The following is a 25881-nucleotide window of genomic DNA, read 5'->3' on the forward strand; positions in this document are numbered from 1 at the left end:
CAGAGAACTGATTTAGCAAAGAGATGACACTGAAATGCTCTGTCTTGATTTTAGGCTCAAAGCACTTCAGTTAAAATGCTTAGCAAAAAAGGGAATGATGCTCCCTAATTTTCATTTGTGAAATGGAAAACTCTGGACAATGAAAAATGGTGTAAGCAATAAAGGAGCCTTCAGCAAGATTATGATTTTGTTCTTAAGCACAGCAGTATAATGGCAAATATATTGGCTTTATGGCTATTTTTTGTCTGGGATTGCCTTTTTTTGTTAGCTCCACGATAAAATGAGTGTCCTTATGGATAAGATTCCCACAATACTGGCTGACTTAAGGGACACTACTTAGCATGTCCCTGTCATTGCTACACGAACTGTCATTCAGATCACCCATGAGGGCTTTTTCCCAGAAATCTTACAGCTGCACTGAAGGTGATGACTTATGTCTAGAGTTCATCCACACACTTCCCATGACATGGAAACTGGGTGTTGAGTGTGTGCATCCAGCAGCAAAGGAGCCTGACTGTCTTATGACCACCAGTGTGATCAGTGGCATGGGACAGGGCCCTCCTGGGATGCCACAACTGCTGCTACCATGCAAAGAGACTGTGGGAGGACCTGGGTCTGCTCTGCTGTCCCCCCAGAGTGAGGCACAGCATCCTGAGGACACAGGGCTGCCTCCCCAGCAAGTTCATCCAGTGTGCACACCGAAAGCTCTCCAGTCCTTCGGCTCTTCTTTATTGAGGCTACAAACCAGCTGGGCTTCCCAAAGGAGCAGTAGCTCTGTTTCAGGCCTAGCTCTCTGAGGTGAAAGCCAAAATGTATCAGCTGGTTGTTCTGCAAAGCAAAAAATGTTTGCAGAAGGGCAAAAGTCTGCATTGGATCAAACCTTTCTGACCTTGGGTTTGTACTTGGGTTTGTACTCCCCATAGAAGCCCAGAAACCCAGCTGGTGAAGGAGTTGGTGGCGCATTTAGGTCTACATGGCCAAAAAGCCAAAGCCACTCGGTGGAAAAAGATCTAAACCCAGAAATCAGCCTTTATCATTAAGGTTTGTCTATATGAAAGAGGTCAGTGAGGAAAAAACTTGTCAGGTTGCTTCCCACCATCTCTAGCAGTGAGATTGTTGGGACAGAAATCATCAGCAGGGACCTGTCCTTGATTAGTCTCTACATGGAAACATAGTAGCAACAGTGGATGTTTTTCCTGTAGAAAAAGAAATGCTTGGGTTTATGTCTAGACAGATAGAAATACCTTAGAGTTTTTGGTTTTGTTTTTTTTTCCTGAATTTTAGAGGATTAAGATGTGTCGCTGTTAAGCCGCTAGCAGAGAAGAGATCCCGGATTCTCAGCGTGGCATAGAAAAAGCGCTTTATTATTTTGAATCCAACATATATATAGACTTTTCAGAGGTCACCCAGATGGGTCAGTCAGAAACCTCCCCCCAGGCCTGATTGGCCAGGCCTGAACCGTCCAAATCTCGAGACACTGTTTCAACGACATCCAAACTTTATCTTTGTTTATAAAACACAGCGGAATGTTCTCATGGGAAAGACCTGTGCTAGCCACAAAGATGGACTGTTTTCATGTCATTTTGGAAACAGCAAATCTCGTCAGATCTCATCTAGACTGCTGGCAAAATTTATAATGCTTGCTGTGCCTAATGTGTAACTTAAGAACTGAAAAAGGGGTATTAGTGTTTGAAAATGAATGCTAATCTAATAGTAAGGTAAAACTGAGTTAACATTAAACAATTTTCAAGTCTTACTAGCATCTCAGTCCTTAAAAAGTCTTTCAAATTAAAAGAAGTTTTCTTTCAAATTAAAAGAAGTTTAACTGCATTATGAAGTAAAATGCACAGGGATTTGCTTCTACAGTAAGAAAAGTAATTTTTAACTTTTAAAAGAAAATACCAAGACCTAGAAATTATATAGCAAAGAAAATATATTATCTCTGATAGGAAGAGCAATCCAAGAGAATGCCTTAGACACAGTTTATAATCACAACTAAAATAAGCAAAATAAAGGGAACATGAGAGATATAACAGTGCTTTTTCCTGCTATACATCCTACTCTGACACAAAATTGACATGACAGACTATAGTACAATTCACAAGAACTAAATCCTAGCTGCTAAAGAGTTATTATCTTTACAACAATTAATATTTTTATATCACCTGTTTGCCATAAACCATGACCTTAGCCCTTTTATTGCAATCTCTTACAATCTCCACCTGTGTATAAGTGATAATCATCTGCCTTCCCATGAAAAATGGACCCTGTCTTCTTAGGACCATGCAACAGAGGCCAAGGGACAGGTAGCAGTCAAAACACAAAGCAAAACCCCATATTCCTTGCCCCAGAGTGGGTCATGTATTTTTTGATTAGTTGTTATTTGTACTTCTCAAATATCTCATCAATGGAGAGAAATAAAACCAAGAAAACCAAGAAATAAAACCAAGTAAGTAGCTACAATAGGCCAAAACCAGAACTCCAAGAACAAATTCCCCCAGATTATTCAGATTCCAGTCCCTGAATCATAAAGCAGATTCATGGCTTTGGCCCTGGCCCCTAAGCAAACAATGTGGAGGCCCATCTTCCAGCGAAGTTCAGCTTTTGCCAAAATCTTTAAGGAACAGTATGTCACTTTCCTGAGACTGAGATGAGTGATGAAACTTTCACAAAGGAGCAGCTGACCCACATTGCTCAAGAGGAGCACTGTCCCTGGAGGAGATGGGCAGAGGAACGACACTGCATTTTGAATGAGAAATTTCTTCAAGAAATTTGCCAAGTTCTTTGACTCACACAAATCAGAATCTGTCCCTGGCCCTGACCTGGCCATCAAACCCACATTCCAACATATGTTTAATTCAGACCTGAGTGCTGCCCACTGGTTCTACCTTTATACAACACATTTATTGTTTCTGGTTAAACTATGGGAACATAGCTATGCTATTTCTTTCCCTTGTACATAAGGTAACAAACAAGGAGGATGGTGAGAAGAGTCAGAAATATGTTCTGGCTATAAATAGAACTCCTTAATTGCCTAGCATGCTTCAATTATTTCATTGCACAATTGCAGTTGTCAGCTCTTCTCTCCAAAGGATCCTTCTTAACTGCTAACTCAGAACTACAATTTAAACAACAGAGAACAAGAAATTTCTGCGTGCAGCAAAACACAACCAATTATAATCAACACTGGCAAATTCTAATTTGACATTAGGCATAATTACCTACATGAGAAATTACCCCTATAATAATATTTGACAGGAAGCAAAGGCGTCTTCAGTAACTCATGCTCAATATTAGGTGAAGTCACAAAGTTCCTGTTGGCTTCTTGATTAACTACCTGACACAGAGGCCCGGGATTTTTGGGTAGCCTAAGCATCTGTGGTACTAAATTCTTCCAAGTAAAAGACTTTTTCTCTTGTCTTCTACTGCTGCAGAGCCTAAGACAATCCAGAATATTCCTAGAATCCTCGGGAAAGACTGAAGAGAGCCTATGGCACAAAATAGACCTTTCATTCTGGACTCCTAAATCCTTGACATGAAAGAGAAAAGTTAATTGAAGTATGCTCTTGAAGTTCTGGTTGCCTTTTAGCTTAACATCAGGAATTGAGTGTTTTCTTAAGTTTTGAATATTCTTCTCCAATTTTAAGGCCATCTTGTGTCTTTCTTTACTTCTGGCAGAATGGTTTGATCTTGGCTATCTCTGCCTGAGGATGTGGTCACTCAGAGGCATCCTGTTAGAGCTGCTTGACAAATGGCAGCTTCTCAGCCTAGGCTGGTAAATGAGGAAATTGATTTTGCGGAGCAAATAGTTTCTCCTGTGTCTAGGTCTTCTCCCTGTTGTAATCTTAGCTATCCTTGCTACAGCAACATTAGGTTAGAGATCTTATTTGCGAAAAATATAGCATGAAACAGGAACTGTTCAATTGGTTCATGAAGCTTTGAAAATCAGATAACCCAAATCAAAGCTAATTGTTGTACTTTGTGGGTTATCCCAGCAAAACCAGAATAAGATGGAGAATTACATTAGAACAGGCAACAAAGAGGGAATGAGAAGGAATGCAAGTGGCAGTACTGAAACCTGATACACTAAATTTAGCAATTGTCATTGCTTCAAAGAGTTGAGTGTGACAGAGGAAATCACTCCCATGAGGGAAGTCTGGTGACAGTGGCTCTCAGTGACACATAGAAATTTTGTTCAATTTCATTAAATACACTGTAGTTCTTGGCACCCTTACTTTTGTATACCATGGATAATAGTATTTCCTCACACTTGCATTGTATAACTTGAAAAATATTATCAGAAACATTCAGGATGAAATCCTGGCCCCAGTGAAGGTAATTAAAGTTTGCCCATTCCATTTAGGAGAGCCAGAGTTCATATTTATAATCTTCTCATTTTTTATTATCATGCATTCTTTTTCAAACTTTCCTTTTTCCATTTAGAAAGTACTCTTAGGATAACAAAGCAAACACCCCGTGGATATAGAAACCTCACAAGGAACGAGCCTCTTGTACTAAAAGCAATCCAGACCACTAAATTTTTCATTAATTAGTATTTCTCAGAAAGTTCCTGATCAGCCTCCCAGCTGTTTCCAACACTTCAGTCTGAAGCGGCCCAATAAATACAAAAACAAGTTTTCACATTTTTAAAAGCTAATGGCTTACAGCTTCTAGCTTTTGCATAGGCCAACATGACCAGAAATAAACTGGGCAAAAAATGAGTAAGGAAAGCAAACGCAAGCTCCATGAGGAACTGCTTCAGAAACCACAAATGAGAAAAAATAAGATAAAAATTAAAGTGCTGTGAAACAGTGCCCATCACTTCTTGATGAAAGACTGCTTTTTACTGGCAGTGCTAATGCTTCTATGATTAAAGTGCTGTTAGTACCGTATATATACATATATATATATATATATATATATACATGTGATATCTTCAGTGTGGCTACTAAAGACAAAAGATAATCTATGACCCAAAAAGCATTTTGGACTCAGATAATCCACTAGTAATGCCACTAGTAAAGGCACTGACATGCCTTTCTATAAGAACAAATGTAGTAAAACAAAGCACTGACAGAAGCTGTAATAAAAACAAGTGACATCATATTACTCCTAAAAAATGATACCTTTATGTTAATTTTACTCACAACATTGTTATTTGTGAGAAAATGCATCACAAACAGTTTCATTTTTTAAGGTCCAAAAGTAAGGCCCATTTCCCTGACCTTGCCTTCATTAATAAATACACAGCAACGTTCATATTTAAAATAACAAATTACCAGGACACTTCACTGCACACACTTCCACCCCTGGGGAGAAGAAGAGAGTACAAACAACATGTGACAGATGTTAATCACATAACTTAATGCACTATTGGAAGTGGGTCAGCAATAGCAATGAAGAGTAGCCCATTGGAATCATAAAAGGAAGGAACAGAATCAGAATAAATTACAAAGACCTCTAATACAATTGAAATGTGAATAATGAATTTGGTTTATTTCTGATACATGAGAAAGTTTGTTTTGAACATGTGTTTGCAGTGGAAGGTAGCCTCTCTTATCTGGACAGCTAGTGTCAGAATCAATATTTAACTCTGGAGGAGGCAATTAACTAGACATATCTCACATGGAGATGTAGTTAAAATCAATTGAAGAGGGCAAGCAAATAAGATATTAATTGATCTTCTTAATTGCATTTTTTCAAACAAATGCCCTTTGCATGGTCATTTTCCTAAAGTCATAGACCAAAACCAGGCAGTATCTTTTGACAGGGTAAGGAAGACATTAACAAAGATACATCTAACTTTTTGTAATGATGATTTACATTTAGTTTGCTTCTCACTGAATCAGGATTCAAGGGACAGGAGTTCCTTCTTACTCATTATGAAAAGTCCCCTAAGCAGCACCAAACCCCTTTGCTAAGGTATTAGCCACAGTGGATGGTAGCAAGGATCAGAAGGATGATGTTTTTGTGTCAAGGAATTTTGGTCCGAGTAGAATTCTAGGCAGCACACTTTATACTTGCTAATCTCATCTCCATGATTGCAGCTACATTGAGACAACTTCGATTTTTGCTCCACTGGTTCACTAGAATTTTAATTTCAGGTATCAATCTTGCTTCAGGAACACTTTTTGTGCTGCCTTTTTGCAGTGAAGATAAAATTCAGTCTGTCTGTAAAAGACTGGATAAAATATTTTCTTTTCTTTTGTCTATTTGCTTTTCCTCCTAAATATAAGTTTGCTAAGCAAGAACTACTTCTGTGTATTAAACTAATGCCTAGAATAACATGACTATGATTTTGACTGGGGCCTCAGACAACTGCAACAGAAATAAGAAACAACCATAACAAGTTCTTTGGAAGAGCCCTTCCTTTTGCAATCTGTCCTAAAGGGAAAGGATTATGCAAGTAGAACGACATTTTATCCTTCATTTCTGTAGAAAGGAAGAAAAAAATTAATATTGACAGAAGCATTGGCCTCCTAAACTAATTTTGATCTGACTGCAATTTCTTGGTGTGTGTACAGTGCTAATATAACATGAAAGAGACAAGTAAATTCCTGTGAAATTTGACCAAATAAAAATTGCAATTGTTCCAAAGATCATCAAACAAATAGAAAAGAAAAAGGCAATAACCAGGTCTAACTGCAAGAGGACTAAAAAAGGAGCAGTCTAAATATATCAATTCAATAATGAAACACAAAAAAGAGAGGTGCATAACTTCGGAAATTAGGAATGCATTTTAGAAATTCTTTTATTTGGAGACTTGATCAACTGGAGACTTAATTAAAAAATTATTCTTTCCTCATATGGTGTCCCTTTAGTTAATATCTATACAAACTTCTGAGACTGAAGCCCAAGAAAAGGAAAGTAGGTGACAGTGGAGCTTATTCTATTGCTGATTCCTGCTTCAGTGAAAAGTACAACCATTTGCAATCACATGCCTAAATTCTTGTTCTCACAGCAATTCCTGCAGCAATAGGCTGTGTGCTGGGTTCCTTATTCATACTCTTAAAGTACCATTATTTAGGAGCAGTCTGACAATCACGTTGAAAATATCAGCAACAAAAAGCTGAGAGAATCAATGCATCATAGAATAATTTACGGCCAAGAGACCGGTGGAGGTCATCTGGTCCAACATTCTGCCCAAAATACAGTTGATGGCACTGTTTAAACTGCTCCAGTTTATCAGTATCTTTTTACAAAAATGGACTCTAAGCAGGACTTTAAGCTTCAGCTGTAACTGCACAAGAGCCAAGCTGAGGGTTTTAAGTACTTCCCAACATAATATCCAAGCAAGTTTCCTAAGACTTTAAATATTAAGAACTTTAAACAAGGGTTTAATTTTGCAAAAGGCTAAAATGCACTGAAGCAGTGTTGCCCACAAGCATCCATGCAGTCTTGCCTTGGAGCCACTTTCAAAGTCTGTCCGTCAGGGCATCTGGGCACAGCTCCCTGTCTTCCCACAGGAAAAGGTCTCCGAAGGGATGAGAAAACTGAGGGATTTTATCTGAGAATTGCTTGCACAGTCAACATTTTTAGTCTTAGTGGTGCAATACTGGAAAGTGTGTGCAGGTCTCAGACCTTGTGGAAGGCAAACCTGATGCTCATTGATTGCAGAGATAGACTGAAAAAGCAGATGCATTCCCATGGCCACTTTAGGGTGGCAGCTGTGTCCCACTGCCATATTTAAAGTGCCAGCCCTCCAAAGGCAGGGAATATGTGAGTCATGAAGAGAAAACAGCAAAGCTTGGGCTGGCTACATGGCAAGTGAGTCTATGTTTTACTGGAATGGTTTTGAAAGATTAAGCAAAAAAAAGAAGCCTGGGGGAGGGAGATGTTGAGGGGAGTGGAAGTTAAAAAATAGTGGTTCATCTTGTAAAATGACCAGTTGTTTCAGACAGCTTTTCACTACCAGGGATGCTGCTGGTCTTCCCCAGAGTAAACATGGTGAGAGTGCTTTCAGCTTGAAGCCTGAAGAGAGCTGAATGTGTTGGGATCTCCCACACAGGCTGCCACCTGGAGAAGAAAGGGGCTGTGCCACAACAGCGCTGCTAGAAGAGCACAGCCCCAACTTGCTCTGCTAGAGGAGCTCTTGCAGGAGGGTGGCCCATCAAAAGATGGGCCACCCTCCTGCAAAAAAAGCTCCAGTTTGTTTGTTATATTGGCTAAGTATCGAAATAAAGCACTTAAGGATGCCTTGTGCATTCAGTGCTTTATGCTTCATGGCCCAGAATCATAACTAATTTGACTAAATACATTATAACATGTAGTGAAGATGGAGACCACTCCATTTCGAAACTGTCTCTAAGCTCTCCTGCCCTGACATGGTTAAGTATTCACTACATAGCTGCTTATATCATTTAAATCTTTAGTGTATTTTATTTTGTATCACAGTTCTGGAGTAGATTGAAACTACTCATATTAGTCTTGGTAACTCTTGAGAAAAATGTCAAAACAAAATGCGCTGGAATTCAAGAGGGATTATAAATATACAGAGGGATAAGAACAAGTTTAAGCTTTAACTATCATATGTCAAAAGTTATTTTATAGTGGGTTTGAAATATGCTACTTATTTTTTCCTTTTTTTCTTTCTAGTTTTTAGTCCAGTATTGAGACAAGGAAAGTGTCAGAGTGCAGGAACAGCTCAGGTTGTTCAGTGGCAGTTCTCTTCAAGGTTCCTAGAGGGAGAGAATACATCCTCTAGCAAAAAGCCTGAACACAAAACCTCAGATGATAACAGGCTGAATTTTGGAGAGCAGGTATGAAATTTAAAACAAAATTTGTCTCCAAGCATAGCACCAACACTGCAAACTTCAAAGAGAAGGATTTTTAATGTTTTGTGTACCAAATACCTCATCTACCAGTATCAGTGGGGATGCAAGCTATGAAGTGCCAAGCTGAGAAGGTATTAAATTACTATTGTTCAAAACATAAAATGTTGTCTCTCTTGAGATTGTGAGAGAAGGTGCTCTGAGTGCTAAGGCTGATGCATGCTTTTTCTGCTGGTATTCACCTACACCAATCCTAGACAGAAGTCAGCTCCCACACAAAATTCCCTGAGTAAAAATCCCTGAAAAGATTGTCAGTGGCTCCAACAATTCAAGTTATGTTATGAGAAAGGCTGAGTCTCTTGCAATAAGGCACAAACAAGTCTTGCAATAAAGCACATTTTCATGACTTTAGCAGGGCAATCTCAAAAATTGATTTCTTTAAAAAGATATCCAAAAGAAAACCCCTGTGGGAGACTAATTGTGATTCGAGATGAGTAATTTGGAAGAAGGAGGTCTTAATGGTGAGAGAAACACTCCAAGAAACTATAATAGCCTCAATTTGCCTCTAAATTAATTGCAAGAAAAGATTCACTCAAGAAGAAATAACTGCTATTGTTATTTCACTCTATGCTAAAGAAGCAGTTTGGTAAATCATGTGGTTCTAGAAGACAACAAATGTTTTTACTGATTCGGATATTGAATTTCAAAAGATACTATCTTCTGTCTTTCTTACTCTAGCATTCTTATGAGTCTTGTTGGTAGAGTCTTCAGTAAGTGGTTTTCTGCCAACAGTCTCAAGCAGTTCAAGGAAAAATGCTCAGAAAAGAAATAGCATTAGAGGTTGAAGAGAGAAACATGGCTGTGAGAGTTCAACATGGAAATAAGCTAAAAAACAACCTCAAAACAATATGTCTGAGGTGACAGCCTGGGATTTGTTCATAGGTCTTGGCTCTCTGTTTGCAACAAGAAAGCATGGTGGGAGGGAATTGATAAAGTAAGAGGCAAACTGAGCTGGGAATCATGAACTTGGTTGTAAAAACATGTAGTGGTTATACTTGAGCACATTCAAATCTCTTCTGTTCTCAAAACAACAAAAAAATTGTGGAAACAGTGAAAATATGTTTTTATTTAAGTTGCCAATATATAAGAACCCATGTGAACCACAGTTTCTCATTTTACATATTAACAGGCAATATTTCTACCATACCTTTAGCAATTTTTTGCCTCAAATATCATGTAAATTTACTGACCACCTAATAATGAATATTACCTGAGCTAACTTTGTTAAGTGTTGTGAGCAATTCTCTTTCCCTTCTCTTATCACATGATCATCTTTCTTATTATATATGAAAATATTTGTTCTTAAGAATTCTTTTCCAGTTCCCCCTCAAAAAAGAAAAGATCCAGGGACTTGTCTGCAGCTCAGGTAGGCCAGACTGCTGTAACTTTAAACAAACTAGCTCCAGTGCCGTAAATGAAAATTCTTGGTAGAAAAGAATCATCAGTAGTGCCTGCACATTAATGCTTACCCAAAGTTTCAAACGAAGGAACTATTAAATAAAAATAATACAGTTTATAAACATGCTTCAAATTAAAAGAAAAAAAAAATCAAAATATGTGGCTGCTCTATGACAACAATGAATGCAATACAAACTTACCTAGATAGCCTAGATGAAGGCACCAGTCCAGGTTTATGAAAGCATCTGAGTTGGCAATCTAACACATCATGAGGCAACAGGATTTTGGAAATAAAAATATAAGCACAGAATTTCTCCACCATTCTGTCTAATTACCTGACATTAAAGAAACAAGAGATCAGCTGTATTCTGTGGTTGTCTAGTTTCCATTTTCATAAAATGAAGCTTCCACAAGTTTTCTTCATAAATCAAAACACCATGGAAACACAGAGTAGCATGTAGGAAAAACTGATGACTGGATCCCATCAGACATATGATCAGTACCAACCCCACCAGCCTGCTTTCTTTTTCTTGATCTTGTTTTTTTTTTAAAAATGGAGTATTTTTGCTCTTTCCTCCACTATATGCTCTGAGGACAGAAGCTCCTCTACCAAACCAAAACACTTCACAATATATCTCTTAATAGCTAAAAAATAAAATTAGGAGTCCAAATTCTCCTAATCTCACTTATGTGACAATACCCAGTGGCTTCTGTAGGTCTGCCATTGTAACTGCAAATTGAACATGCTCTGAAGACACACCATACTTTTAGTTCTACATAAGATTATTTCTTGACCAGTTTTCTCTACCTGTAGGTACTCTTTACTTGCTCATACTGTGTTTTAATTCATGCAAAGCCCTTAATTCAAGTCACTGGGTCAAATTCTGCAGAAGAAACTAAAGGCTACCAGCACTAGTCTGCAAAGATACACAGAATACTCACAGGAGAAGCCCTTCAAATGAAGATCTCAAGCTTGTAGGGCCTTTGTTCCATCCAACTCTGAAATTTGTCTTGAGTCCTGACCTGCAGACTCCTTGCTCAGTTTCCATATCTGAGTCCAGCTTTTGCCCAGCTGAAAACTGGACTCATTTTGCTGTTTTCTAAAAGGTATTGGATCCTGACTCTTCGGAATGCAGAGGAGTTCCTAGTGAAACATATAGAAGGCTTATGAATTACAATCATGCATAATTTGGCTTTACATTTTTAATTAACTCAATAATGAAAAATTATACATTACCAGTTTAAATTGTCCTGCTTGGCTAACTCTGCTTCTGACCTTTTATCTTTTCTTCTGTAGGGAGACTTTACTGACCATCTCCATGGAGAAGCTGAATGACAGAGATAAGCATCACATAAATGAAAGGCAAATGTCTAGACTTTGACCCAATTTGTTTTATTTTAATACAGTTATTACATAATTGCTTGCAAGTATCTTTTCAGTTCTCACAGCTCTAAGATTTATATCACCCTGGTTATCTGGCATTCATGACATACACAATGCTCATAAAAACTGATAACAATATGAAAAAATAAAATGCTAGGGGAAAGATAATTTGCAGACACTATGTGATACTACTGATTAATAACTCTGTATTGATAACCTAATAGTCAAGATATATGCAAATTTTTCATGAGCAGGAAATGGCAGGTTTATTTTTAAAACAAGAGTAGTTTCTGTAAAGGGATTCAAAGCTCTTTCTCACAACTCACAAGTGAGCTTCTTTACATGAATCCCAGGTGGGGACTAGTACAGTTTAGTGATGCTGAACAAAGTGTACTTTACCTCCTTTCCAGATACAAGATATTTGCTGCCCTTCATCCTCTCTACCTGCTAATACAAAAAGCACTGGCTGCATTTCAGTTCATGCAGAAGTACTGACTCTTCTTTTGGATGTTAGGCATGAAGTGTGTGCACCTTGCACTCTCTTGGAAGAGTTGGATGCCTGAGGCTTTTTGAGCAAATCCCTCTGTAGACTTGTGTTTGAATGTGTAACAAACTCTTCTGAAGATAAGACCTCAAATAAACAACTTGAATCTTTTGGCACCGGCAATGGCAATGTCCGCTTAGTATGGCCTTTTGAAAGCAAGAGAGTTTCTCCATGTTGGGCTTTTGATCAAATTCTGTAACTGTTTTATGCAAAATAAAACCATTAAACCTGTTACTCTGGACTAATGCTAGAAGATTCCAGCTTTCACCTATGTCCATTTACGACATAATTTATAGAGGTGAAAGCCATCGGGGTGAAATTAATTTTAGAAAAAGCCTAATAAAGTTACAACCACATATTTAACCAAGCTCAGATGGCCTAATGGCAATAAAATAAAATAAAAATGTGCTGTGATTGAAAAGCTCTGCTTTAATTTTAAGAACACCAGAGTGGGGAAATCTGAGATGCATCTTCCACAGCTGCAGGAACTCAGCTCTATTGCACATGTGACAAGGGAGCACAACTCCCACTGAATTTAACTGTGCTACATTTTCCATCTCTGTCTGCAATAGGTCAGATTCCGGACTGGTATAAATCAGCCAATTCCATTAAAGTCCATGACAAGCTGGGCTGATTTACACCAGCAGAATACTTGGTCTGACCTCTTTCCTGTCCTGCAGCAACTGCATGGCCAACTTATAATGGCTCTTGGAAACCAGTTGCCTTTGTGCCTTCCAGGCGATTGTGGGTCCCTCTGCCCAGGGAGGCAATGAAGCAACAGATCTGCTTGGAAGGGAAATAGAGGCAATTTGTGGCCCAGGTCTCTTTGCTCAGAACCAAGAGAAGGTCCTTTTCTCCCATGGAGAGTGTAGGAGCTCCTCATCAAAGAGCAAGGGCACTGCAAGTGAACAAGCAAACATATGATTCCCTATACTCTCTCTACAGCTCTGTTTTCTGGTATTCAGATAAACAAATGGCTGCAAGAAAAGTGAAGCCATCTTTGCTTTTTGCATTTTGCAGCTCCATAAATACAGTGCATAGCCATTTGTAATGCACAAGCTGTTTTGGGTAATGAATCATTAATTGACAAAGTAAACACAGCATTATTATAAGTATGCGGGAAATGTTTTTGTTCATGTTCAGCATCCTTTGGGAACTTCTTGTACTTTGCTCAAGATTGCATCTCAAGAGAATTTTTTTCCCCCTTAAAAAATTGGAAAAAAACAGTCATTTATTTTGAAAGCTACACTTCATTATGCAGCTACTAGAAAAAAGAATGCTGTCCCTTTTCCTTCTTTCCTGTTTCTTTCATGTAAAGAGCAAACAACAGCATGAGCATCAGAAATGTGACCACAATTAATTCCATCCCTGAGCACGAGTCACGGCCACTGGTGATGTTTGATGGGAGCTCACATCCCTTGACATCACACAGGGATAAAGAAGATGCTGAGAGGGCTGCACTGGAAATGTGAATACCCAAAGCCTGATAATGGGGCACTGACTCCACTTTCAAGGCAGCCATTTCTTGTTACTTGAAAAAATTTTACATGTAGAAGACAGATGTGTTCCTCCCCAGTCATCTTTGCGTGGTCTCTTATTACAAAAGCGACTTTACCTGTGCAACAAATCAATTGTGCGAAAAAATATTCACAATGTGACCAATATTTTCATGACAATACCCTACAGAGGCATCTTTTACTGGCCATGTTCATCCTGCTCTTTCCCCTAGCAGTCCCCAGTGTTTCTTTGCCTGCTGCCCAATGCATGTGTTTTTCCAGATGTATCATGACACAAAAAAGCATATCATGACCTGTCTCTGCTCTCAACACAGCCCTCTCCTCCTGCCAAAGAAAGCTTCTGAGCTGTGACATTGAAGGTTATAGAGGGAGGCAAGGAAAAACAGAAAGGAAATTAAGCCCAGCAATCTTGCTCAGAATGTGTCATACAATTTTAAACACTATTTTTTATCAGAGGAGGTTGTTTAAGTGAAGGGCTGGAAGAAGAGAGAGGGAAGAGAAGGGAAGTGTGGTGTTGTTTCGGTGAAAGTTGCCGAAGCACTCTCTCTCTTTCACCTTGCAGAACAACATTCTTCACAACTGTACTGCAAAATACATTATTTCCACTTTTATATGGGAATGTGACAAGTGAATTTAAAAAATCCACCTGAAATTGCTCATATCCTCTTACAAATCAGATTGCTTTTTTTTAATGTGATAGACTTATCAGATGCAGTCATTTAAAAATGTGTCAAAATTTCCTTTGTATCATAATTTTTTTACTTTTTTAAGATTAACTGAAATGTTTTCATTTAAAGCACTCTACTTTCAGAAGGAATGGGATTAATTGCAAAATGTTTTTAGAAATAATCTTGAGATTTACAAAAATCTAATTACAATACCTACAGTGAAAAACAAATTACACACCTTTCTTACAATTCATTACACTGCTATTCTCCTTTTTGTGAAACTTTTAGAAGTTAAAATTTGTATCTCCATACTGAAGTTTTAAACTTCATTACCAGCCCAAGTTAAAAATCTATCACTTTGAAAAATATTTGCCTTACTATATGGAAATGTCACAAGGGAGCTTAAAAACCTAAAGCAATATAAAGCAAAAACCGGAAAATCACACACTGACATTCAATTTAGGAAAAACTGCTTTACCATTTTTGCTGTTTCTAATAAAAAGGATGCTTCTGGGTTAGGCTAATTTCAGTGTTGAATAAAAAAGAGCAAAAAGTAAAATCATGCTGATTTTTGTAGAACCTCACTATTTATGATTGTATTCTGTACGTATTGGAGGACTATACAGTATTGCACTGCACACATATTAAAATGGCTAACATTTTACATGAAGTTTCATGAAATCTGGTAGTTTTGTAGGCTTTGAAAACATCGTTAGTAGAACTACAGGGCACAGCCTTGAGAGAACATTGTTATTACAGGTACCATAACCTCCCAATTCTTCATGTGGTATGTCTTCAACAAAACAGTGTATACCATATATCACCCTACTTAAATAAACACAACATTTTTGTAAACAAAGTGCCTACTGCTTTACAGTTTTCCCAGTTCTAAGGAGGTCTCTTGGATAAAACTGCTCCTAGATTTCAATTTCTTTTCTTTTTGTTTTGCTTTTTACAAATACTTGATAATTGTGAGTGAAAATTCATGTATTTAGCTGTATTGTTATGGCCTTTTACCAGAGGCCTATTTCATTGCTTAAAATTTGCAGAGCTGCTTAGATTTTGAAGAGGAGGTACCCAAACTAGTACCTGAAACCACATTAATTTTATAATCTCAGTGAAGGCAAACCAGGCACCAACGTGGGATGCTGTGTTTCCAGGTCTTGAAAAGAGCTGAGTACGTGGTGTCTGCCCAGAAAAGCAGAACTAAGAGAATCTTTCCATATAAGAACTAGTCACTGAAGCACTTTAAAAGTGCAGATACCCCACTCTGTGTTCCTCATGCTGTTAAGCTATGGCACATCTGTCTCATTCTTACAATACTGTCAATAATACTGCCAGTTTGCTCAGTTTCATTATAGTAAACCTCACAACTGAGAATAAAATGGGACGTTCATATCTCTAAAACAGCATTAAAAGAGAGACAAAACCCATGGAAGTAACAGTTATATATCACTATATTTGTTAAAATATATTTAGTCCAAACAACTGCTGCCACACTCTGTCTCATAACCTCCCCCTCAAATAGCACAGATGCTTTTCTCTGATGTTTCTGATAGACACAACAGAAGGCTTGCACAGAACACTAAAATCAGTCTATGGAGAAAAAGTGTAACCTAAAAAACATATTAGATTTGCTACTTCGGTGCTAACAAGGGGCAAATCTAAGTTGTATTCACGTGAAGCTTGTAAATAGAAGTACCCAACACACAGCCCTGTTAGCAGTGGGTCTGCACAAGGAATAAATATAGGAGGCTTCTTTAATTATAAAAGAGTTTAAAATTGTGTCTTATCTGTTCTTTGCAATCGGCATCAATACAGCAGCAGCCTAAGAGCTAATGTCCATAATTTTAGAGGTAATTTCAGAAAACAATTGAAGTGTTAACAGGCAGTTCAGCTGCAGATTCATGAAGATGCACCAGCAGTATTTGTTCTTTGTTGAAAGATTAATATACATTTGCCTTTCTCTTTGGTTGGTTCTTGGGGAGGGGATTATTGTCTGGGTTTTGGGCTGTTTGATTTTTATTTTTTTTTTAATGAAGTCTAAATTTTCTACAGAAAAATTACCTAACAAGTTACCTGAACAGTACTGGCAGCGATACCACTCAAAGACAGAAAGCAATTACAGACAGACCTTCATTTCAAGAATATTTCAATAAGAATTTCCTTAACTGGGCCTCCCATCCATCTCTTGTTTAGGGACATTTAGCACACACTCCAAAGAATAACCTGAATGTCAAAGCTCTGCAGGGAACCAGGGCCATCTACTTAGACACCATCTGGAGCCCAAGTTCTGTTTATTAGGATACATCCCATGGAAACATGCTATCACAATATCTCATCTAACTTACCTTGCACAAGTATTTGCCTTTAGATTGTTAAATTAGGAATTATTTACTTCCCTTCAAAACCACCACAAGCCAGGAAAGAGTTACTAGAGTGCTTTCTTTCACTGTAAAAAAAAAAAAAAAAAAAAATTTGGGATTACTTTTAGCAGAGAATCGGTTCCAGTAAATTGGACTCCAAAAATAAGAGGTATCTGCAGCTGGCCTGCTTCTTCCTCTCAGTTTGTGCCTGAACCAGAAAACCTGTAACCAGCAGCAGTAATGTGGCATTCAAGCCTTTTGAAGAGGTGCTGAGCAGAGCACAGCTGTGCTGGGCTAAGGACTCACCCAAAAATTGCCTGCAGAACACAGTGAAGGATGCAGAATTAGAGCTCAGAGCTACCAGAAGCACCTGTGATTTTGCAGATGTTTAAGCAGACCAACAGTACTGGGCAAGAGGAATTCTGTGGATATTCAGAAGCTTCTCTAAATCGGATGAAACTGTGAAGTCTGAATCTTCCCCATCCTGACTTTTTAAAGAAAGTCTGGGCTAAGAAGATGCTCTACCCTTGCCATGTCATAGAAAAACTTTTAGATCTCAATCTACAGAAGTTATCACTTCTTATCAGACTACCTTACTGAAAGAAAGCACTCGTGGTGCACTAACCAAGGAGCACAGTATTCACTAAAATAGAGAAGACATTACTTTGCTCTTTGTATGAAAGTTGTGAGATCTTGGGAGGAGAGATGTGCAGACTCTGCTGCTCAGTCAGCTAATAGAAAATAGGATTTCTGCCCTGGAATCAGCATTCAGCACTTACAGGAACACAACAATACAAAACAATGACAAAGACATTCAAATAATTGTACAACAGTAAAAATAATTATGGAAAGTACAAGATTGGTTAACATTTGGCAACAGCAAATTAATGTTATTGCTTTAATTAGTTTCCTTTTCAGTTCATGAGTTGACTTCATAAAGCTGTTACTCTGCCATGCTCACAAATGCTCACATTCTGCAAAAGCAACAGAACATTAAAAGTCTTCTCTCTTAAAAAAGATGGGTTTATTCATCTAGCTATAAACCAGCATATTAGTTTAAAAATAACCTAGGAAACTATGTCTTTCTGAACTGTGATTTTGCCAACACAAAGAAATAGCTCATATATTTATCTATCATTACAGCCTGGTTATGGGAACTAGAAAAAGGAATGCAATGATAGGAACATTAACCTTTAACAATGGTTGAGCTATAAGCAATCCTTTTTCCAAGACTCCAGTTGGACAATGGGCCTTTTTATGATAGTTTAAAATGTCTTTTCTGATAGCAGTGTTTATAGAATTAGCTTGAGATGACATCTTCTTTTCTATTTCTCAGGGCCCTAGTAAAGCAGGGGAAAGAATGCCTCTGCATAGGGAGAACTAGACAGGAGCAAGCTCCATGATTGTCAGAAAAATGGGTAGAGCAGACATTTGGCCAAGGTTTCCACTGAACAAGTCAGCATTCCCTGCCATCTCCTTTCTGAACCCAAACACTCACTGCAGAGCATTTTCTTCCCCACTCCTTGAGGCAGATAGAAGCTTAGATATTTTTCCATCCCACTTCCCGCTGCACTTTCCCCATTTGGTTCTTTGTGAACTTTGCCCTTCACACTTTCATCTCACTCCCTTTCCACACCTACTAAGAATTACCCAGCAAGCTCTGATTAGCCATCTTCATACTACATACATGCTATCTACATACTACATACATGTTATCACTCATGGCAACATGAAGAACTCGTTGAAGTAACAGTACTTCATTTCCAAAAAGCTGAGTTGCAACCATTTCAGAAGAAAAAAATCTCTACTTGTTGCAATGGGAAATGAAGTAAGTTACATGCAGTTAAATGAAAGAAATCATATCAGTTATGCCAATTAAAATATTTCCTTGCGTGTATAATCATTTGCATACAGAAAATAAAAACAAAGATATTTGAAGACATGTAAATTTTTCATGTTTAGGCAGGTCTCCTGACTGTGTTTACATATGAAGGCACATTTGAGGTAAATTGCAAAAGTTTTCTTTTCCTTTTTTAATGTTTTTTGATCCCAGGATTTAGCTGGGAAAACCTGATGCATTCAAAGTCAGATAGGATTCATCTGTCTCATGTGAGTCAACAAAATTAAATTCTGGTTTTCAAATTAGCTATGCAATATTGCCTGAAAAAAATTCTATTTTATTTCTGAACCCAGAACTTCTTTACCAAGTTACCAATGCCAAGTTCAACAAAGAAGAGAAGATCTGACATGACATTTGTTTTGGTTCAGAGCTGTGCTGCAGTTCTGAGTTAAATTCCCCAGTCATGGCCACTTGCTGGGTATTAGTTGGATTCACAGAGCTATTTCACCACACATGGACTAAATTCCTTAGGAGGAAACTGCACATGGTCCCAGATGTGCACCAAATGTACACCACTTCTACCAGGCCCTGGCAGAGGTTGGTCCTGTGAACTTCTTCAAATGGCACTGAGCTGCTTTCCGCGTAAAATTTTGAGATGTTCTTCCTTCTTACAAAACAACACTGTGATACAAAACAGCACCAACATGCTGGAGAGCTTTTTTCTCAGGATCAAGTCTCTAAACAGAGGGGGTTAATCACCTTGATTACAGACAGTCACTGAGTTCTGTGGACAAGCATTACTGACAATCATAACCTCCTAGCTTACAAAGTGGTGTTATAAAAAACAAATCGTGGGTTTTATATACAGTAGCTAATATTCTAGGACTAATTTACTGGACTCAGGTTGCTAATTTGGAGCAAGGATAGATGCTAACAAATCCAGAAAAAAATACACTACAATGATTTTGTCATTAATTCTGTGACTTTTGTACTAGATAAGCTAGCCAAGAAATGTCAAGCAGAAACACAAGTTCCCTTTAAACATCACCATGCTTTCACTGGTAATATCTCAAATAAGTTGCATTTAGAAAAGTAAATTACAAAATCATGTTCTACTTCTACACACCCCACGGTCTCTTGCTCTCTTCTTCGATTCAGCTGTCATGGCTTGGGATTTCTCACAGAAAGTCAGCTTGTGAAATAAACCACACTCAAGTATTTCTTGATTTTTTTGGCAACAAGAGCCATCTCTTTTGGTACTGTGTTAAATTTTACCAGGGGACATTCGACTACCTGGTCATATTTTAACTAACTTGTATATTAAGGTTCATATTTGATCTGGATTGAAAGTACATCCACACTCCAAATATGAGTCTAAAAAAAATTTATATATTTGCATGTTTATAACCTGTCAAGCAATTCACCAGAAAATCGGCCCAGTTTCCAAGGTGATTTCTGCCTGTCAGTGTTTTAAACACATGCTAAGATAAAAATGCACTCAAATTATTGAGCATAATATCAATACACATTAACAGAGAGTAAAACATTACTATGTCTTGAGTTTTTCCTCCATGCAAATTTGTTTGAATAAATTTTAAAAAGAAAAACTTTAATATCCACTTCACATTAATATCATTCATGTTTCTCCTTGGGGACACACTGATACAGAACTGTCACCTCAGACTGTTTATCATCTGGTTTATGCGTGCTGGAAGGTGCTGTAGCACTAACAAAGCATGAAACTACACAAAATAAAGTAAACTATACATCAGAATCCTTCCTGCTGGTGGGGTTTGGCTATAGCTATGCTTGAAGTCTTCTGAAATAAAAGGTAATCCACTATATCCTTCAACTGGGGCTATTTACTGTGGCAGCAATATATTTTGAGCATAGCCCTTATTCTACATCTGTTTTATAACGATGTATGTTTTTTACTTCTTAGTGTTTTCCTACCTCATTAGTGAAATAATATGAGGTCTCTCTACTGTGTAAAATTATAGATATAATCCATATGTGTAGATGTTAAACCCAAATGGTCAGATATTTAAATTGTTTAAGAAAATGGTAGCTTTCAGGATCAAGGCCTTTAGGTTTGTCATTGTATTTTAACCTTAACAAACTCAGTCCTTCCAGGACAGCTCTTGGTCCTGACCAGGACAGTTCCGGTGGTCAACAGCACCATGAAATCTTTGACAAGCTGAAGATCTTGAATCATTTTTTCCCCCTATAAGTAGCATCCCAGTCCACATTTTCAGGTATAAACTTTGGCCCCATGAAATACCAAATGACTCACAAGAAAAATATGTCTTTTAAATACATACTGAGAAATTAAATAGCTCAAGAGTCCCTTTTTTGTCATTTCCTACATTCATCTTTTTCTTGGTGGCTGGACTTTTCCAGTGGAATGTGTCCTGCTGTGGAATATAAGCTACCTAATGCTCTTTGTTGTCGCTACATTCATCACAGAGCATAGAAATGAATGACATTCATAACCATGTTGAGGTCTGTTAGTAGTAGCAAATATGGAAATTCATTTGGTGGTATGTGATTCTTGTCTAACTAGGTGGGACAAAAACAACTTTGCAGTTGCTGGAAATCTGCATTTAAATATTTCAAACAAAGTACTGTGTTGATTTTATGGGTTGAAAAAACAGTTACAATCAGCAAAAAATGTTCATAATAGATCACAAGTTATATTTTGTCAAACCATAACATAGGTTTGACAAAGTGTTCAGCAGTATCTTGTATTTAATTTATGCCATTATGCAGAATAGCTGTATTCAAAGACATTGGAGATCACGCTGTAACTCGAATGGTACATCAAGTTATCATTTCGGGTATTCTATTCTGACTGTGCAATCAAACTTGCTCTTAGTTTTGACAACATTTAACTGGACTCATTTTGAAATACATCACTCACTTCTCACCCCTATGGTGAAGGAAAGCTGTGCTGAAAGAAAGTAACCCACTTCCAAGCATAAATAAACAACCAACCTGAGCTCCTCCTCACATGGGTCTAAATAAAGGATGTTGTGGTATTAGAAGATGCTGCTGTGTGAGCCAGGAAAAGCCTGAAATAGTAAAGAGGGAGCCATACCATCCATTACACAAGCAGCCAAGCAAATGGAAACTTCCTGGTGCTAAATCTTTCCCCAGTGAAACTCTGAAAGCAAGCCCAGTCCCATAACCAGTGCCAGTCCCGGTGACAGCTGCTTGGACAAGGCTCCAGTTGTCCTGCTGAAGTCAAAGTCAGCTTTATAAGTTTGATGTATAATGCATTGAACCAAACTGCTGGTTCCCATCCCCTCAGAGTGCTACCTCATCCCATATCCTGTGACACAGTCTCACTTTTCCTAGACGACTCTTTCCAAAGTTAATTGTCAAGTTATTTTATGGGAAGAACAGACATATAATCTGTCTGATGACCTGAGGTGAAGCAGGCAGAAAACAAGGTTTTAATCAGCTAAAATACATTTCTGTTTCATTTTGTTTGCAGTAAATTTGTTTCTCCTAATTTTATCTCAAAGCTTCAGGCAAATAAAATAATTCGATTATTTTATATACAAAATTATATCTTTTTTCTCATTTAAAGAGCATCAAAACAGATTTTTGACTGCCTTCGAGATCTTCTTCCTTATAGTCCAAGGATGATTATATTGGTTTATGTCTTACATTCTGAGAGATAAAAACAGAGGCAGAAAAGGAGCAATGGCCAAGCAAACCCAAACTTGTAAATCTCCCTATGTCTGCCGACTTTAAAAGTACCGGGGAAAAAGATAGTAGTAGGCTCTGAGCTAAGTTAAAACACTGTAATACAAATTTTTGTGACATTTTCTGACATGTCCAAAATAAAATTTAAGAAGCAGGGCATATTTCAAAGCTCCATCAGGCAAAATGGTAACAATGTCTTAAGTTATTCTAAAAGGATTTGATGTGGAGTTTCAGTGGATTGGCCAGCACAACCATAGACTTAGTGAGGCAGAAGGCTTAGCAGGATTGCCTCACCATCCTAAACAAATATCAAACAGAATGAATTTAAGTAGCCTATGCATCTGCCAGACTGATCCAAGATCTGTGAAATTGATGAGTTGGGCATAATTTCATTTTGATATTTGCATCATGATGCTTATCCAGAAAATCAGTTGAAAGAATGTTGCTTTTGATGGTGCAGGTGGCACAATACCTGTGGCAGGATGATGGCTGGCTGTTTCCACACCAGGCTTTTTGCAAAAAAACCCTTGATCTCTTCCAGGCTCTTCCACATGGTTTTCCTGATGTAACATGCACCAAGAGAAAACGTTTGAAATGCAAGTTTCTGGTTTTGCTCTCTATAGGCTCCCACATAATAACACCCAGCAAAGCCCAGATGTTTGATTACTTGATCATGTGCTGCTAAGGAAATATCAAGCACTCCTCCCCATATATTTAATGGCAGAAGCCCCAAAACTGTTTGGGGTTTAGAGCTGCCCATAAAAAATTTGGATGCAGAGCATCAAGCTTTCTTATCCCATCATTACATATAGAGCAAAGTCACTTGCAGAACTGAAGTCTAGGTCCAGGTGTATCTCACCTACCAGCCAAACAACAGAAAGTTCAAGAATGTTTGAACTCTGGATCTTTGCATAAGATGATCTCAGAGAATGTAGCCATTGCTCAAAATTATGGAAATGTAAATTTCATCAGATAAAATGGTTTTCCCATTCAACACATAGAAAAGGCCTGAAGGAACAAAACAAAAGCTTAATAAAGAGCATAAAGAAAATTAACAGGAATTCCTCTAGGCTGAATGTTAGAATTCAGCCAAAACTATTGAAATGTCTGGAACCCAGGCAGCACCCAACTAGTTCACAAGTTCATTTAGGGTAGGGAAAGGGGGAAATGTGGTCAGATGCTTCTGTCAGTTTGAAAAATATCTGTGGGACTTTGACAAACAAGATGAATGTTCTCATTCAAATGCACCACCAGTTATTTAACTTACTTCCTCTGAATGTCTGGACTTCAAATGCCTGAAAGACTGAAATATTTTGTCCCACAAGCATTTCTGGTTTACTGATTTATTTGTATTCCGTCCTGACCCCTTCTCAAAGAAAGATTGCGGTTTTGAGCTACCAAATCTATAAGCAAAACAGGCTCAGAGCATGGTTTTTTTCAGAGCCCTTGCTGTCAGGTACTCCTCTATGTCACCAGGCTGGTTTACGTTGTTCACAGGGGTGTTGATGCTCTTTGGGGAAGTTTTGAACTGTGGCCTTTGCAGAAGAGCAACCTAAGTAAACTTCCACTAGGCTGTCTCTCCTCTCTGATTTTAGCTGTTAAACATCTAACACATCTAAAAAGAACCTCAATGTTTTCCTAGCATTAATGTGTAATGCACTGTCTTTTACTGACACAAAGACAATGGAATAGAGAAAGAAACAAAAGAAATATATAGAAAGATTCAGAAAGAAACATTTCTAATAACCGATGTCTCATTATAAGACTAAGCCCCTAACTTTTTAGGGATATAAAATATTTATATTCTCATCTAGTAGCAATTTTACTAACACAAGATTCTGGAAAATGGCAATTCACGTCCATTTTACAATGCATCCTTCTCCTAGGAAGGAGTGTCCTGCATGGATCTAGATTCAAGGCTCATTTTTAAGTATCAGTCACATCCCAGACCAGTGAATTCACTTGGAAAGATAGATTGACAGACCAAGTTATACCATTATTCCACAACACACTTTTGCAGACAGCATTACACAGCCAACAATGGGATAGAAAACAGGCTCCCTGGCTTAACTTAGCCATGGAGCTGGGCTTGGCACAGCAAATCTTCTGGTTTTAATCTCCACAGAGGAAAGCCGACACCATCTTTCACATGGGCTCACTGTTGTGAGAGTTCTCTTTTTATAAATGCCCCAAGTCACTTCAGGGTTGGTGCTAAATAAAGCAGGCAGAAAAATGTAAGCTTCTGGCTGATGTTTTGTTTTGCTCCATATAGCCACCAGGAAAAGTGAAATATTTCAGGATCCCCAGAGTGCAAGTGGAAAAGAGTCTGCACTATAGCTCTGCCTTATTTTGGCTATGAAATAAAGAGAAACATTAACCATTCTCAGAGTGCACATCAGCACTCCCCAGCCAGTAGCTGTGTGACCTGGCATCAATGTCATCTCTGAACTTACTACGATGTTCAGAATTTTCCAGGGAACTGAGAGAACAGGAAAAGCTCAGCAGACGCATCATTCCATTTCCTGAGGAAAGCCACTAGCTGTACTTATTTGCTGCAATTCCTGTCTAAACTTTAGCGATATTACGGTCAAACATTTTCTGGCTTTGATTGTAAAGAGAAAGTGTGAGGGATGAGAAATTCCCTCCCTTTTCCGTGTCATGTATTAGCCACAGCAAACCTGAAGCTCCAGTGGCTGTTATGATCCTGCCACACAGTTGCCAAATCTTCCAGTTCTAGAGGCTTCCTTGCACTCTGAGTTCATTACTTCAAGTCTCCTCTCCAACAAACAGGGTCAAACTCTCCCCTCATTCCCAGTGACATTAGTCTGCAGCTACTTCATAAATCTCCGTGACATTCTGACAAGCTCCTACCATGTTGACCAAGAAGAAAAAGCTCCCTCCTGTAAATGATATGAAAACACAAGTCACAGAGAAACAGAGCACTAATTCCAGGTTCTCTTGAGGTCAATTGGAGTTCTGTTGAAAATCCTGGTTTCAACAAAAACAGGATTTGGTCCCCACGTACTGAGTAAGCCCAGTAAAGTGAGTATACATCCAGTTGGCAGGAGAACAAACCAACATCTGCTTCCAGCTACTGCTACACAAATCCTTTTATTTCAATGTTATCACACACTCCCTAATTCATTCTCAGGAGGTCTCCTACACAAGAACTTTTTAGAAGGCAGTGCTCAGTGGTACCTTGTGCTCATGACTGGAATACACTAATACTTTCATCTTTTTCAACATTAGATTCACCTACTGTGTTTGAGGAGAGTAAGGATAAATAATTTTAAATAGCCATCCTCTCCTCTTTTCAGATGTAAGTGCTTGCAAACCTAAATGGAAACAGTAATGTATTTAACATACTTCTGTGCTGTAAACAGAATAATGTGAAATTTTTATGTCAACTGATATGTGGGGACAAAGACAGCTTTAATGGTAGAAGAAGATATTATCCACAAAGAGCCATTTACTGGAGAAATTCATTCTCTTTCTTGTTGAAAAGTCCCAAAATTACTAGTTTTATGTTCCCTACAATGAACCTAAAATTCATCTTGGGCTCTGAAATTTAACATCTTTAACTATTCTGATAAAGCAACATTCTTCAACTCTGCTGGGAAAA

At 38.1% G+C, this 25881-nt stretch overlaps 1 long non-coding RNA gene across 6 annotated transcripts in view; it reads right to left on the minus strand.

The window, feature by feature from the left end:
• Positions 1-25881, minus strand: part of LOC146443956 (uncharacterized) — a 92704-nt gene that overhangs the window by 6202 nt on the left and 60621 nt on the right. For 3 of the 6 annotated variants that reach the window (XR_014849388.1, XR_014849382.1, XR_014849383.1), the window contains 4 exons: positions 16694-16794; positions 11467-11557; positions 11172-11373; positions 10430-10564 (listed from right to left, as the gene is read on the minus strand). This is a non-coding gene — a long non-coding RNA (uncharacterized LOC146443956). Of the gene's footprint in view, positions 1-26; positions 1197-10429; positions 10565-11171; positions 11374-11466; positions 11558-16693; positions 16795-25881 lie in introns of those variants that run through there. The other 3 variants (XR_014849384.1, XR_014849385.1, XR_014849389.1) reach the window with 2 other exon arrangements.

This window comes from Lichenostomus cassidix, chromosome 1Aa (genome assembly GCF_008360975.1).
Source record: "Lichenostomus cassidix isolate B80296 chromosome 1Aa, HeHo_3.0, whole genome shotgun sequence".
Classification (NCBI taxonomy): Eukaryota; Metazoa; Chordata; class Aves; order Passeriformes; family Meliphagidae; genus Lichenostomus; species Lichenostomus cassidix.